This window comes from Lolium perenne, chromosome 3 (assembly GCF_019359855.2).
Source record: "Lolium perenne isolate Kyuss_39 chromosome 3, Kyuss_2.0, whole genome shotgun sequence".
In the NCBI taxonomy this organism is placed as follows: Eukaryota; Viridiplantae; Streptophyta; class Magnoliopsida; order Poales; family Poaceae; genus Lolium; species Lolium perenne.
In genome coordinates, this window is record NC_067246.2 from 64,890,153 (window position 1) to 64,906,284 (window position 16,132).

A 16,132-nucleotide genomic window follows, 5' to 3' on the forward strand; every position below is an offset into this window, starting at 1 on the left:
TGATGAATAACAATCTGAACATAAACCTTGGTTCAATGGTTTCACTCAATAGCATCAATAACAAGTAGAAATCAATACCGGGAGAGTTTCCCCTATCAAACAATCAAGTTCCAACCCTAATTCTTACGGCGGTGACGAGGTGCAGCGGTGGAGATGGCGGTGATGATGATGAAGATGATGGTGATGATGATGGAGATGATGTCCAGCTCGATGACGGTGACGATGGCGTCGATTTCCCCCTCCGGGAGGGAATTTCCCCGGCGGATTTCAGCCTGCCGGAGAGCTCTTTTCTCTCTGGTGTTTTCCACCCCGCAGAGGCGGCTGTGACTCTTCGCGACTATCCCCTAGAGCTTAGGTTTTCGGAACGAAGATGTACGCGAAGGAGAGGAGGCCAGAGGGGGTTGTGGGCCCCCTCCCCACAAGGCGGCGTGGCCAGGCCTGGGCCCGCGCCGGCCTATGGGGGGCCCATGGCGGCCCTCCTCGGCTCCTCCTTCTGGCTGTCTCCGTCTTCTGGAAAAATAAGATTTTCCGTATAATTTCCGTCAATTGCTGATCTTCCGAAATATTGCATTATGACGGTGCTTTTTCCAGCAGAATCCTGACTCCGGTGCGCGATCCTCCAATAATCATGAAACATGCAAAATAGATGAAATAACATACGTATCATCTCCAAATATGAAATATATCAATGAATAACAGTAAATTATGATATAAAATAGTGATGCAAAATGGACGTATCAGTAAGAACTAGTGTTAATGAAACTAATGTTTGGCATTCACGGCTTTGTCATGTTAATTTCGGTTGTATGACGCGGCTTGCTGATATGAGTTTAATTCCAAAATTCACCTCTGTCAAAGGCTTAAGTGCCATGCTTGTGTGCAAGCAAAGCAGCCTCGCAAGCCTCACAAGCCTGCGAAGGAAAGAAACTTGGCACCACTAGAGCTCATACATTCAGATGTATGTGAGATGAATGGTGAGTTGACAAGAGGTGGAAAGAAATATTTCATGACTTTGATTGATGATTCCACTAGGTACTGTTATGTGTATCTCCTGAAAACTAAAGATGAGGCTCTTGATTTCTTTAAAATCTATAAGGCTGAAGTTGAGAATCAACTTGAAAGAAAGATAAAAAGGGTTCGGTCCGATCGTGGTGGAGAGTAATTTTTTAATGAGTTCAGTTTATTCTGTGCTGAACATGGTATAATCCATGAGAGGACGCCTCCCAATTCCCAACAATCCAATGGGATTGCGGAAAGGAAAAACCGTACTCTAACAGATTTGGTTAACGCCATGTTAGATGTTTCGGGTTTATCCAAGGAATGGTGGGGGGAGGCTATATTGACTTCGTGTCATGTCCTAAACCGTGTTCCAACCAAGAATAAAGATATTACCCCTTTTGAGGAATGGGAAAATAAAAGACCAACACTTACCTACGAACTTGGGGCTGTTTGGCTAAAGTGAATTTGCCAATCACCAAAAAGCGAAAACTTGGACCAAAAACCGTGGATTGTGTCTTTCTTGGCTATGCTGCCCATAGCATTGCTTATAGATTTCTTGTGGTGAAATCTGGAGTGGACGACATGAATGTTGGCACCATCTTTGAATCAAGAGATGCTACATTCTTTGAGGATATATTTCCTATGAGAGATATGCATGGCATGTCTAGTTGGGAATTTGATCCAATACATGAAACTCCTATGGAGTCTGATGAGGAATCTGATGATGAGAGTTCAGATTCTGATGAAGATGACAATGAAGCTCCCACAAGGAGCAAGAGACAAAGGACTGCAAAGTCTTTTGGTAAAGATTTCATTGTGTATCTTGTGGATGATACTCCCACTACCATTTCAGAAGCTCTCGCATCTCCTGATGCAGACTACTGGAAGGAAGCGGTTCAAAGCGAGATGAATTCCATCTTGGCTAATGGAACGTGGGAGTTAACTGAGCGTCCTTATGGGTGCAAACCTGTAGGATGTAAATGGGTATTTAAGAAGAAGCTTCGAGCTGATGGTACTATTGAGAAGTACAAGGCTCGGCTTGTAGCCAAAGGCTATACCCAAAAGGAAGGCGAAGATTTCTTCGATACCTACTCACCTGTGGCGAGATTGACCACCATCCGAGTACTATTGTCATTGGCTGCCTCACACGGTCTTCTCGTTCATCAAATGGACGTTAAGACGGCTTTTCTAAATGGAGAGTTGGACGAGGAAATTTACATGGAATAGCCTGATGGTTTTGTACTACAGGGTAAAGAAAGAAAGGTGTGTAAATTAAATAAATCTTTGTATGGTCTCAAACAACCACCCAAACAATGGCATGAGAAGTTTGAAAGAACTTTGACATCTGTGGGCTTTGCTGTTAATGAAGCCGACAAATGTGTGTACTGTTGGAGATATGCACAAGAGGCAATAATAAAAGTGGTTATTATATATCTTTATGTTGATGATAAATGTTTATATACCATGCTTTAATTGTATTAACCGAAACATTGATACATGTGTGTTATGTAAACAACAATGAGTCCCTAGTAAGCCTCTTAACTAGCTTGTTGATTAATAGATGATTAGTTTCATAATCATGAACATTGGATGTTATTAATAACAAGGTTATATCATTATATGAATGATGTAATGGACACACCCAATTAAGCGTAGCATAAGATCACGTCATTAAGTTATTTGCTATAAGCTTTCGATACATAGTTACCTAGTCCTTTCGACCATGAGATCATGTAAATCACTTATACCGGAAAGGTACTTTGATTACATCAAACGCCACTGCGTAAATGGGTGGTTATAAAGGTGGGATTAAGTATCCGGAAAGTATGAGTTGAGGCATATGGATCAACAGTGGGATTTGTCCATCCCGATGACGGATAGATATACTCTGGGCCCTCTCGGTGGAATGTCGTCTAATTAGCTTGCAAGCATATGAATAAGTTCATAAGAGACTACATACCACGGTACGAGTAAAGAGTACTTGTCAGGAGACGAGGTTGAACAAGGTATAGGGAGATACCGATGATCAAACCTCGGACAAGTAAAATATCGCGTGACAAAGGGAATTGGTATCGTATGTGAATGGTTCATTCGATCACTAAGTCATCGTTGAATATGTGGGAGCCATTATGGATCTCCAGATCCCGCTATTGGTTATTGGTCGGAGAGAGTTCTCAACCATGTCTACATAGTTCGCGAACCGTAGGATGACACACTTAAGGTTTGATGTCATATTAGTAGAACTTGAATATGGAATGGAGTTCGAAGTATTGTTCGAAGTCTCGGATGGGATCCCGGACATCACGAGGAGTTCCAAAATGGTCCGGAGAATAAGATTCATATATAGGAAGTCATTTTATAAGTTTGAAAATGATCCGGTGCATTTATGGAAGGTTCTAGAAGGTTCTAGAAAAGTCCGGAAGAAATCACTTTGGAAGGCGGAGTCCCGAAGGGACTCCACCACCCATGGCCGGCCAACCCTAGAGGGGTGGACTCCACCAAGGTGGCCGGCCACCCCCTCCCAAGGAAAGGTGGGAATCCCACCTTGGGTAGGTTTCATGTCATATGGAAGGTTTTGGTTTGGGGTCTTATTCGAAGACTTGTAGACCAACTCTTGGGTGTTCCACCTATATAATGAGGTCCAAGGGGAGGGGGCCGGCCACCACAAAGCCATAGCTTGGCCGCACCCCATAGTGGCCGGCCACCCCCTCTCCCAAACCCTAGCCGCCCCACCTCCTCCACCTCTCCCGCAACGCTTAGCGAAGCTCCGCCGGAGATCTCCATCGCCACCGCCACCACGCCGTCATGCTGCCGGATTCATGGAGGAGCTACTACTTCCGCTGCCCGCTGGAACGGGGAGAAGGACGTCGTCTTCATCAACACCGAACGTGTGACCGAGTACGGAGGTGCTGCCCGATTGTGGCACCGTCAAGATCTTCTACGCGCTTTTGAAAGCGGCAAGTGATCGTCTACCGCAGCAACAAGAGCCTCATCTTGTAGGCTTTGGAAATCTTCAAGGGTGAGTCTTGTTCATCCCCTCGTTGCTCCCGTCTTCTAGATTGCATCTTGGCTTGGATTGCGTTCTCGCGGTAGGAAATTTTTTGTTTTCTATGCAACGAATCCCTACAGTGGTATCAGAGTCGTGTCTATGCATAGATGGTTGCACGAGTAGAACACAATGGTTTTGTGGGCGTTGATGCTTATGTTGTCTTTAGTTTGAGTACTTTGCATCTTTGTGGCATAGTGGGATGAAGCGGCTCGGGCTAACTTTACATGACCGCGTTCATGAGATTTGCTCCACGCTCGATATGCAACTTGTATTGCATAAGTGGCTTTGCGGGTGTCTGTCTCTCCTACTATAGTGAAGATTCAATTTACTCTTCTATTGACAACACTAGTATCACCGTTGTGGTTCATGTTCGTAGGTAGATTAGATCTCACTCGAAAACCCTAAACCACGTAAAATATGCAAACCAAATTAGAGAACGTCTAACTTGTTTTTGCAGGGTTTGGTGATGTGATATGGCCATAATGTGATGATGAATATGTATGAGATGATCATTATTGTATTGTGGCAACCGGCAGGAGCCTTATGGTTGTCTTTAAATTTCATGTTGAGTAGTATTTCAAAGAAGTTGTAATAGTTGCTACATGGGAGAACAATCATGAAGACGGCGCCATTGACCTTGACGCTACGCCGACGATGATGGAGATCATGCCCGTTGATGATGGAGATCATGTCCGTGCTTTGGAGATGAAGATCAAAGGCGCAAAGACAAAGGGGCCATATCATATCACATATGAACTGCATGTGATGTTAATCCTTTTATGCATCTTATTTTGCTTAGATCGCGATGGTAGCATTATAAGATGATCCCTCTCACTAAAATATCAAGATAATAAAGTGTTCATCCTTAGTAGCACCGTTGCCAAGACTTGTCGTTTCGAAGCATCTCGTGATGATCGGGTGTGATAGACTCAACAAGTGCATACAACGGGTGCAAGCCAGTTTTGCACATGCGGATACTAAGGTGGCCTTGACGAGCCTAGCATGTATAGACATGGTCTCAGAACACGTGATACCGAAAGGTAGAGCATGAATTATATGATTGATATGATGAACACTTTGAGTGTTCGCCATTGAAGTTACATCTTGTCTCGTGATGATCGGACTTGGTGTGGTGGATTTGGTTCGTGTGATCACTAAGACAATTCGAGGGATATTGTTTTGAGTGGGAGTTCACCTAGTTTTTAATTTTGTTGAATTAAAATTTGAACTCAATTTGTCATAAACTTAGTCTAAACTATTGCAAATATATGTTGTAGATATGGCGTCCCCAATCAATTTTAACCAGTTCCTAGAGAAAGAAAAGCTTAAGAGCAACGGTAGCAACTTCACCGACTGGTTCCGTCATGTGAGGATCTTCCTCAATGGTGGAAACCTGCAATATGTGCTTTATGCACCGCTAGGTGACCCTCCTGCAGAAACTGAAACCGATGAAGTAAAGAATGTTTACGCGACTCGGAAAACTCGGTACTCTCAAGTTCAGTGTGACATCCTATGCAGTCTGGAAGCCGATCTTCAAAAACGTTTTGAGCACCACGATCCTCATGAGTTGGTCAATGAGTTGAAAACTATCTTTGAAACTCATGCGGCCGTGGAATGCTATGAAGCATCAAAACACTTCTTCAGTTGCATGATGGAAGAAGGCAGCTCCGTTAGTGAGCACATGCTCGCCATGACCGGGCATGCGAAGAAACTCAGTGACTTGGGAATAGTGATTCCTAACAGACTGGGGATTAATTGTGTCCTTCAATCACTGCCACCTAGTTACAAGAACTTTGTGAACATGAACAAAGAGTTACCTGAACTCTTCGCCATGCTAAAATCTGCTGAGATTGAGATCAAGAAAGAGCACCAAGTGTTGATGGTCAACAAGACCACCAGTTTCAAGAAACAAGGCAAGTCTAAAGGCAAAAACAAGAAGGGTGGCAAGAAAGCTGCCACGCCTCCTGTGAAGCCTAAGACTGGCCCTAAGCCTGATGCTGAGTGCTATTACTGCAAGAAGGGACACTCGAAGCGTAATTGCTCCAAGTATTTGGCGGATCTGAAGAGCGGCCTTGTCAAGAAGAAGAAAGAAGGTATACCTGATATACATGTTATAGATGTTTATCTTACTGGTTTTCGTACTAGTACCTGGGTATTTGATACTGGTTCGGTTGCTCATATTTGTAACTCGAAACAGGAACTAAAGAATTGATACGTCTCCAACGTATCGATAATTTCTTATGTTCCATGCCACATTATTGATGTTATCTACATGTTTTATGCACACTTTATGTCATATTCGTGCATTTTCTGGAACTAACCTATTAACAAGATGCCGAAGTGCCAGTTCCTGTTTTCTGCTGTTTTTGGTTTCAGAAATCCTAGTAACGAAATATTCTCGGAATCGGACGAAATCAACGCCCAGGTTCCTATTTTTCCCGGAACCATCCAGAACACCCGAGAGCCGCCAGAGGGGAGCCCTGGGGGCCCCACACCACACCCTGGCGCGGCCAGAGGGGGGGCCGCGCCGCCCTATGGTGTGGGCCCCCCCAGAAGCCCTCCTGCGCCGCCTCTTCACCTATATAAAGCCTCCGTCCCGAAAACCCTGATGCGTTCGACGAAACCCACAGAAACCTTCCAGAGCCGCCGCCATCGCGAAGCCAAGATCTGGGGGACAGGAGTCTCTGTTCCGGCACGCCACCGGAACGGGGAAGTGCCCCCGGAAGGCTTCTCCATCGACACCGCTGCCATCTCCACCGCCATCTTCATCACCGCTGCTGTCTTCCATGAGGAGGGAGTAGTTCTCCATCGAGGCTCGGGGCTGTACCGGTAGCTATGTGGTTCATCTCTCTCATATGTGCTTCAATACAATAATCTCATGAGCTGCTTTACATGATTGAGATTCATATGATGATGCTTGTAATCTAGATGTCATTATGCTAGTCAAGTGAGTTTTACTTATGTGATCTCCGGAGACTCCTTGTCCCACGTGTGTAAAGGTGACAGTGTGTGCACCGTGTGGGTCTCTTAGGCTATATTTCACAGAATACTTATTCACTGTTGAATGGCATAGTGAGGTGCTTATTTATATCTCTTTATGATTGCAATGTGTTTGTATCACAATTTATCTATGTGCTACTCTAGCAATGTTATTAAAGTAGTCTATTCCTCCTACACGATGTAATGGTGACAGTGTGTGCATCCGTGTTAGTACTTGGTTTATGCTATGATCATGATCTCTTGTAGATTGCGAAGTTAACTATTGCTATGATAGTATTGATGTGATCTATTCCTCCTACATATGCATGAAGGTGACAGTGTGCATGCTATGTTAGTACTTGGTTTAGTCTTTTGATCTATCTTACACTATAAGGTTACTAAAATATGAACATTAATTGTGGAGCTTGTTAACTCCGGCATTGAGGGTTCGTGTAATCCTACGCAATGTGTTCATCATCCAACAAAAGTGTAGAGTATGCATTTATCTATTCTGTTATGTGATCAATGTTGAGAGTGTCCACTAGTGAAAGTCGAATCCCTAGGCCTTGTTCCTAAATACTGCTATCGCTGCTTGTTTACTGTTTCTTGTGTTACTACTGCTGCAATACTACCACCATCAACTACACGCCCGCAAGCTATTTTCTGGCACCGTTGCTACTGCTCATATATATTCATACCACCTGTATTTCACTATCTCTTCGCCGAACTAGTGCACCTATTAGGTGTGTTGGGGACACAAGAGACTTCTTGCTTTGTGGTTGCAGGGTTGCATGAGAGGGATATCTTTGACCTCTTCCTCCCTGAGTTCGATAAACCTTGGGTGATCCACTTAAGGGAAAACTTGCTGCTGTTCTACAAACCTCTGCTCTTGGAGGCCCAACACTGTCTACAGGAAAGGAGGGGGAACGTAGACATCAAGCTATTTTCTGGCGCCGTTGCCGGGGAGGAAAGGTAAAAGGTACTCACACTCCGGATCTCGGCTACCAAGCTATTTCCCGGCGCCGTAAGTACTCGAAGCTATTTCCTTTAGATCCTGCAATTGCAACTTTTTGTTTCTTGTTTACACTAGTTTGGCATAATGGACAAGAATGATCTTCTTATTCTATTTCCTGATTTAAAACATGGATTGTTTGATGCGAAAATTAAAAAACCTATGGAATCTTATTTGCATGCTGGTAGTAATATTAGTATGAACGCTTTGAACACCATTGTTGATAATGATATAGAAAGTTCTAAGCTTGGGGAAGCTGGTTTTCACGATCTTTTTAGTCCCCCAAGCATTGAGGAGAAAATTTTCTTTGATGATACTTTGCCTCCCATATATGATGATTATAATGATAGTGGTCTTTTGTTGCCACCTACTATGGAGAGTAAATTTTGTTGTGATTATACTATGCCTCCAACACTTGATGAGAATAATAATGATAGCTACTTTGTTGAATTTGCTCCCACTACATCTAATAAAATTGATTATGCTTATGTGGAGAGTAATAATTTTATGCATGAGACTCATGATAAGAATGCTTTATGTGATAGTTATATTGTTGAGTTTGCTCATGATGCTACTGAAAGTTATTATGAGAGAGGAAAATATGGTTGTAGAAATTTTCATGTTACTAAAATGCCTCTCTATGTGCTGAAATTTTTGAAGCTACACTTGTTTTATCTTCCTGATCTTGTCATTTTGCTCTTCATGAATTTATTTGTGTACAAGGTTCCTTTTCATAGGAAGCATGTTAGACTTAAATGTGTTTTGGATTTGCTTCTTGATGCTCTCTTTTGCTTCAAATACTATTTCTTGCAAGTGCATCATTAAAACTGCTGAGCCCATCTTAATGGCTATAAAGAAAGAACTTCTTGGGAGATAACCCATGTGTTATTTTGCTACAGTAGTTTGTTTTATATTTGTGTCTTGGAAGTTGTTTACTACTGTAGCAACCTCTCCTTATCTTAGTTTTGTGTTTTGTTGTGCCAAGTTAAGCCGTTGATAGAAAAGTTCATACTAGATTTGGATTACTGCGCAGAAACAGATTTCTTTGCTGTCACGAATCTGGGCAAAATCCCCCTGTAGGTAACTCAGAAAATTATGCCAATTTACGTGAGTGATCCTCAGATATGTACGCAACTTTCATTCAATTTGGGCATTTTCATTTGAGCAAGTCTGGTGCCATTTTAAAATTCGTCAATACGAACTGTTCTGTTTTGACAGATTCTGCCTTTTATTTCGCATTGCCTCTTTTGCTATGTTGGATGAATTTCTTTGATCCATTAATGTCCAGTAGCTTTATGCAATGTCCAGAAGTGTTAAGAATGATTGTGTCACCTATGAACATGTGAGTTTTTGATTATGCACTAACCCTCTAATGAGTTTGTTTCGAGTTTGGTGTGAAGGAAGTTTTCAAGGGTCAAGAGAGGAGGATGATATACTATGATCAAGAAGAGTGAAAGCTCTAAGCTTGGGGATGCCCCGGTGGTTCACCCCTGCATATATCAAGAAGACTCAAGCGTCTAAGCTTGGGGATGCCCAAGGCATCCCCTTCTTCATCGACAACATTATCAGGTTCCTCCCCTGAAACTATATTTTTATTCCGTCACATCTTATGTACTTTACTTGGAGCGTCTGTTTGTTTTTGTTTTTGTTTGTGTTTGAATAAAATGGATCCTAGCATTCACTTTATGGGACAGAGACACGCTCCGCTGTAGCATATGGACAAGTATGTCCTTAGTTTCTACTCATAGTATTCATGGCGAAGTTTCTTCTTCGTTAAATTGTTATATGGTTGGAATTGGAAAATGATACATGTGTCGGGGGGAAGACCCCGGGTAGGGCAATGGACGCGGAGCAGCCGGCTGGCCACTGGCCGGCTCGCGGCAAAGGCCGGCTGAGGTGCAGCCGGCTGGCGCCGTGGCCGGCCGGTCCGGAAGCCGGCTGGCTCTAGGTCCTAGTCGGTCTGGCTACGGCCGCCAATGCTGTAGCTGGGCCGGCTTCTACAAGCCATATCCGACTGGGGATTTGTACCTCAGACCGACTCGAGGCTGGCGAGTCTTGCACTAGAAGGAACCGGGTTGGTGATCCGGGTTCCCAAAGTCCACGATGACTTCATCTTCCGTAAGGCGCGGGGCACTGTAGAGCAATAGTGCCACGCGCCGGACAGGCCATCATGGTCTACGACGAGCCGTACTAGCTACAGTGGCTGACGGCGACAGGGACATCTCCTCTCCATACCGCTGACCGTGGCAGCCGGATGGGACAGGCCATGAGGCCTCAACGGCTCCTGATGTCACTGCCTTGGGAAGGAGCGGAAGCCGAAGCCGGCCAAGCCGGCCAGTAGACTATAGGGTCTTTTATGTAAAGTGCCGGTGCCTATATAAGCCGCACTACCCCCTCTCGTGCAGGGGATCGATCGACCATTCTCACTTCATTCTACCCTTAGAGCTGCCCTGTGAGAGAGACCATCGTCTCCCTTAGCCTCCCAGGGGCAGCCGGACACAGCTCTAGGAGCACCATTGTATTGTGTGATCATCATATACACTCTAGCAGGAGTAGAGGTTTTACCTCCATCGGAGGGCCTCGAACCTGGGTACGTCGCCGTGTCGCTCGTCCCCATACCCGCATCCGGATACCGCCGTGAGATCTCTCAGGAACCACTTCGATTAGCCACCCTATGGCATATGCCGTGACGATACCACGACATTTGGCGCCCACCGTGGGGCCTTCAGCATCCTCGGCCGGTGTCTTCATCCGGACGGACCTCACCATCTCCACCGGCGAGCGAGTCGCTTCAGGCTTGATCTGGAGATTCGGCTCCCTCGACTGCGTCAGCGACAACGCTGGCTGCTTCGCCGACCGGCCCTTCCCAGCCGGCGGCAGCGTCATCTCCTTCGGCGGCCACGACGTCTACGTCGCCACCGTCGCACCACCGCGCTACCCGCGGCAGGTGCTGCGCTGCGCAAGCCCTCCTCCGTGAGCCGGCAGCAGCGCTCCCGCCAGCCCCGCCGTCGTGCAAGTCATGATGGCTGGCGAGGAGCTCCCCACCAAGAACCCGCGCACCCGCGGCCCCAACCTAGAGCGCAACGTTGACCCCAACGCCTCCGGCTCGGGCCCAAAGGCGCCACCGCCACCGTCCCGGCTTGACGAAGTCCGGGCGAAACTGAGCACCCCGCTCACGCCTGGCGGCGACCCCACCGCCGTCGAGGCGGATTTGGAGGCGCACCGACAGCTCCTCCTCAAGCAAACAGAAGAACTGGCTGCTGCTAAGCGCCAGATGGAGATCACCCAGCGCGAGTACAACCGCGCCCACGGCCTCACTCCAGGCGGCGACGAGCCAAGCCGAGCTGGCCACATCCGCCGCAGGGGCCGCGACCTTGGCGCCGAGATCGCCCGCGACGGTGCTCCTTCGCCGGCTCCGTCCGCGGAGCTACCCGTCTACAACACCCCCGACAAGAACATGCGCGCAGCACAAGCCGCCGCAGAAGAGCTAAGCCGCCTTCAGGGCGAAGAGTTACGCCGCCAGACCAAGCGGGTGACTGAGCTGCTCAACGCAGCCACCAAGCAGGCGGCCGACCCCAGGTATGTCAATGCCCCCAGAGCTTCTCACGCTCGTGGAGCTGCAGGCAACGACAGGGAAGGCGCCAGAGACTCGGCCGAGTCCGCCTCCCCAGCACCAAGCCGGCACCATGACTCCCGCGCCACGCACGCAAGCTCGAGCAGGCCGAGCCACCAGCCGGGCGGCAGCAGCCGCAGTCGGCCTCCTCCAAGCCGAAACCAGGAGCAAGACTCCGAGCCACGCCGTCAGCACCGGCCGGCTCCAGAAGCAAGTGGCGCACGCCAGCCGGCACACTCCCGGCTGGGCCCGCGCATCGAGCCCGCCGACGCCCGAGAACGCCTCGACCGGCTGGTCGAATCCCGCATTGCGGAAGAAGAAGCTCCAGCCGGCCCAAAGTGCTTCGGGCCCCGCATCGCCAACGAGCCCACGCTCGAAGGCTTCACGCTCCCCCGCGACACCCCCAAGTACGACGGCACCGCCAAGCCGGAGGACTGGCTGCAGGACTACTCCACCGCAGTCGGCATCGCCAAAGGCAACAAGCGCTGGGCTGTGCGCTACTCCCCCCTCATGCTGGTCGGCTCCGCCCGCACATGGCTGAACAACCTGCCAGCCGGCAGCATAAACGGCTGGCTGGACTTCGAAGCGGCCTTCATCAGCAACTTCACCGGCACTTACCACCGGCCGGGTCGGCCCCAATAGCTTGAGATGTGCAAGCAGGGCCCCGACGAGACGGATCGCGCGTACCTAACGCGCTGGTGCGAGATGCGCAACTCCTGCGAGGGCGTGCACGAGATCCAGGCCATCAGCTTCTTCATGGGAGGCTGTCAGTCCAACACCATGCTGTGGCACAAGTTGCGCCGCAGCGACCCCAAGTCGATGGCCGCCTTGATGGCCATCGCCGACAAGTACGCGCTGGCTGAGGAAGCCGGCAAGGCGCCGGCTGACATTTCGCCGGCCCCCGCCAGAAGGGACAACAACAAGCCGGCCGAGGGCGCCTCTCATGGCAGCCGGCGGGACAACTACCGCGGCAAACGTCACAGCGACCAGCCGGACCGCCGGTACGGCTCCGCCCATGTGGCCGCCGTGGCAGACAACGCGGCAGGCGGCAGCCGCCGCCAGAAGCAAGACCGGCAATGGAAGCCGAAGTACACCTTCGAGCAGATGCTCGACTCGCCGTGCAAGTACCACAGCGGCAAGAACCCCTCCAACCACACCACCCGCGACTGCCACTTCATGAAGCGGCTGACAAGCGGTGAACCTCTACCGCCTCCACCCCTGCCTCCACCAGCCGGCGGGCCGGGTGGCCAAGCCGGCGCAGAGAACGCCAACCTCGAGCACCACGAGGCTAACCAGGTGCAACATGGCCGATATCTGGCCGAAGATGCCACCTACATCATCTTCACCTCCGAGCCGGAGGACAAGACGAGCCAGCAGAGCCGTTCCCTCGAGGTCAACGCGGTCATACCGCCGGTCCCCCAGTACCTAAACTGGTCAGAACAGGCCATCACTTTTGATCGCCGCGACACACCGGCTGTCTTGCCGAAGCCTGGCAGCTACGCCATGGTCCTCGACCCCACCATCGCCACAACCCGGCGCAGCGTGCGCTTTTCGCGCGTTCTCATCGACGGCGGCAGCAGCATCAACATCCTCTACCGCGACACCGCCCGCAAGCTGGGCATTCAGGAGGCCGAATTGCGCCCCACCCCCACCGTTTTCCATGGCATCGTGCCAGGCCACTGCTGCCAGCCGATCGGCCGGATCACGCTGGAGGTGATGTTCGGGCAGCCGGACCACTTCCGCACCGAGAGAATCGAGTTCGAGGTGGTGGACCTCGTGAATCCCTACCACGCGCTCCTGGGCAGGCCGGCCCTGACCAAGTTCATGGCGGTGCCCCACTACGGGTACCTGAAGATGAAGCTGCCTGGCCCAAAGGTGGTCATCACCATAGCCGGCGACTATCGCCGCTCCATGGACTGCGCCACGCAGAGCTCCAAGATGGCCCAGACGCTGGTCATCGCCACCGAGAAGCAGCTCATTCACGACGCCGTCGCCCTCGCCAAGGCCGCGCAGACAGACATGCCGGCTGCAGGCAACCCGGCTGGGACGACTCACTTCCAGCCGGCCGACAACACCAAGAAGATCCTGCTGGACCCGGCGCAGCCGGACAAGTACGTCACCATTGGTGCCGGCTTGAACAAGAAATAGGAAAGCGAGCTCACCAGCTTCCTCCGTGAGAATCGGGACATCTTCGCATGGACTCCAAGAGACATGCCGGGTGTGCCGAGGGAGTTGGCTGAGCACCACCTCCACGTCCGGCCCGAAGCCAAGCCGGTGAAGCAGCCCCTCAGGTGCTTCGCCGAAGAAAGAAGGAAGGCCATCGGTGAAGAAATCGCCCGGCTGCTGGCAGCCGGCTTCATCATGGAAGTGCTGCACCCGGACTGGTTGGCGAACCCGGTCCTGGTTTTGAAAAAGAACGGCTCCTGGCGCATGTGTATCGACTACACCAGCCTGAACAAGGCGTGCCCGAAGGATCCCTTCCCCCTGCCGCGCATAGATCAAGTTATAGACTCGACTGCCGGCTGCGAACTGTTGTCTTTCCTAGATGCCTATTCAGGCTACCACCAGATTCCTTTGAATCCGGCTGATCAAATAAAGACTTCGTTCATTACCCCGTACGGGGCTTACTGCTACACGACTATGCCGTTCGGCTTGAAAAATGCAGGCGCCACCTACCAAAGGTGCATGCAAAAATGCTTGCAGGATCAAATCGGCAGAAACGTTCACGCATATGTGGATGATGTCGTTGTAAAGACCAAGGAGACGACTACCCTCCTTGATGACCTGAGAGAAACCTTCACCAATCTGAGAAGATTTCGGATGAAGCTCAACCCGGCCAAGTGCACATTCGGCGTGCCGTCTGGCCAGCTCCTCGGCTACCTCATCTCTCAGCGAGGGATTGAAGCCAACCCGGAGAAGATCAGTGCCCTGGAGAAGATGGAACTGCCGCAGTGCCTCAAGGACGTCCAGAAGTTCGCTGGCTGCCTGGCTTCCTTGAGCCGCTTCGTTAGCCGGCTGGGGGAGAAGGCACTGCCCCTATATCAATTGATGAAGAAGGCGGACAAATTCGTCTGGTCACCGCAGGCGGATGAAGCTTTCCGTGATTTGAAGCGCGTGCTCTCAACCGCGCCAATCCTTGCAACGCCGGCTTCAATGGAGCCGATGCTGTTGTACATCGCAGCCACCAATCGAGTGGTTAGCGTTGTCCTGGTGGTGGAGCCCAAAGAAGACGGCAGGGAGCAGCTGGTTCAGCGCCCAGTCTACTATCTTAGCGAAGTACTCTCCCAGTCGAAGCAAAACTACCCCCACTACCAGAAGGTCACCTACGGCGTCTACATGGCGGCCAAGAAGCTCAAGCACTACTTCCAAGAGCACCCCATCAAGGTGGTTGCCACAGCGCCCTTGGCGGAAATCATCGGCAGCAAGGATGCCAACGGCCGGGTTGCCAAGTGGGCCCTGGAGCTAGCCGCCCACACCATCCTCTACGAGCCATGCACAGCCATCAAGTCGCAGATCCTCGCGGATTTCTTCGTCGACTGGGCCGAGATGCAATACCTGCCGCCTGTGCCAGATTCCACACATTGGAAGATGCACTTTGACGGCTCGAAGATGCGCAACGGCTTGGGAGCCGGCATCGTCATCACCTCTCCCAAGGGAGACCGGCTGGACTACGTCCTGCAGATCCACTTCGCCGCATCAAACAATGTGGCGGAATATGAAGCGCTAATTCATGGGCTGAAGCTGGCCAAGGAGATTGGCGTGCGTCGCATACTTTGCTTCGGCGACTCCGACTTGGTCATACAACAAGCATCTGGCGACTGGGACGCGAAGGACGCCAACATGGCCTCATACCGCTTCCATGTCCAGCAGCTATCCGGCTTCTTCGACGGCTGCGAATTCCACCATGTGCCACGAGCAAGCAACGAGGCGGCTGACGCCTTGTCCAAGATTGGCTCAACCCGGCAAGCCATTCCGCCGGGCATCGCCTTGGCGGTTCTCAAGAAGCCGTCCATCATACCGTCACCGGATTCGGATTCAATATTCGTGCCGGCTGACCCGGGGGCTGCTCAGCCGAACCCGGGGGCTTCATCGCCCAAGTCGGGGGCTAACAAGCCGAACCCGCCGGCTACCATGCCGAACCCGGGGACTTCTCAGTCCAACCCGGGGGCTTCATCGCCAAACTCAGGGGCTAGCAAGCCGAACCCACCGGCTAGCAAGCCGAACCCGGCGACCACGCAGTCGAATCCGGAAGCTCCCACGCAGGAGGCCCTGTTGGTCAGCGTATTCGAGATAAGATGCGTACCTTCATGGGCACAAGAATTCCTCTCCTACCTCACCGACGGTGTGCTGCCCGACGATAGAGTCCAGGCCAGGCAGATTGAGAGAAGGGCCAAGGCCTATACAATCATCAACCACCAGCTGTACAAACGCAGCGTAAGTGGGGTGTTCCAGCGGTGCGTCGAGCCGGCTGAAGGGATTG